This window comes from Macrobrachium nipponense, chromosome 2 (genome assembly GCF_015104395.2).
Source record: "Macrobrachium nipponense isolate FS-2020 chromosome 2, ASM1510439v2, whole genome shotgun sequence".
NCBI lineage: Eukaryota > Metazoa > Arthropoda > Malacostraca > Decapoda > Palaemonidae > Macrobrachium > Macrobrachium nipponense.
Window position 1 is genome coordinate 160,141,972 of NC_087201.1, and position 249 is coordinate 160,142,220.

Below are 249 nucleotides of genomic sequence, written 5' to 3' on the forward strand. Positions count from 1 at the left end.
TCTCTCATTAACGTTACTTTTAAAGTCATCGGAGAGAAAGAGAGAGAGAGAATTTTTTTTCTTGGAAAACCATTGACCATAACGAAACCAAGCCCAAGAGATAGGCTAATGCCCTGCTCCTTCTGCTATGCTGGAATAGTTACGTAGACATTTAGTCGTCTCTCATTCTCTCATTGAGCTTACTTTTTGAGTCATCGGTTATTATGCATACGAACCTCAAGCTACGTCAGTATGGGTGAAATAATTAAC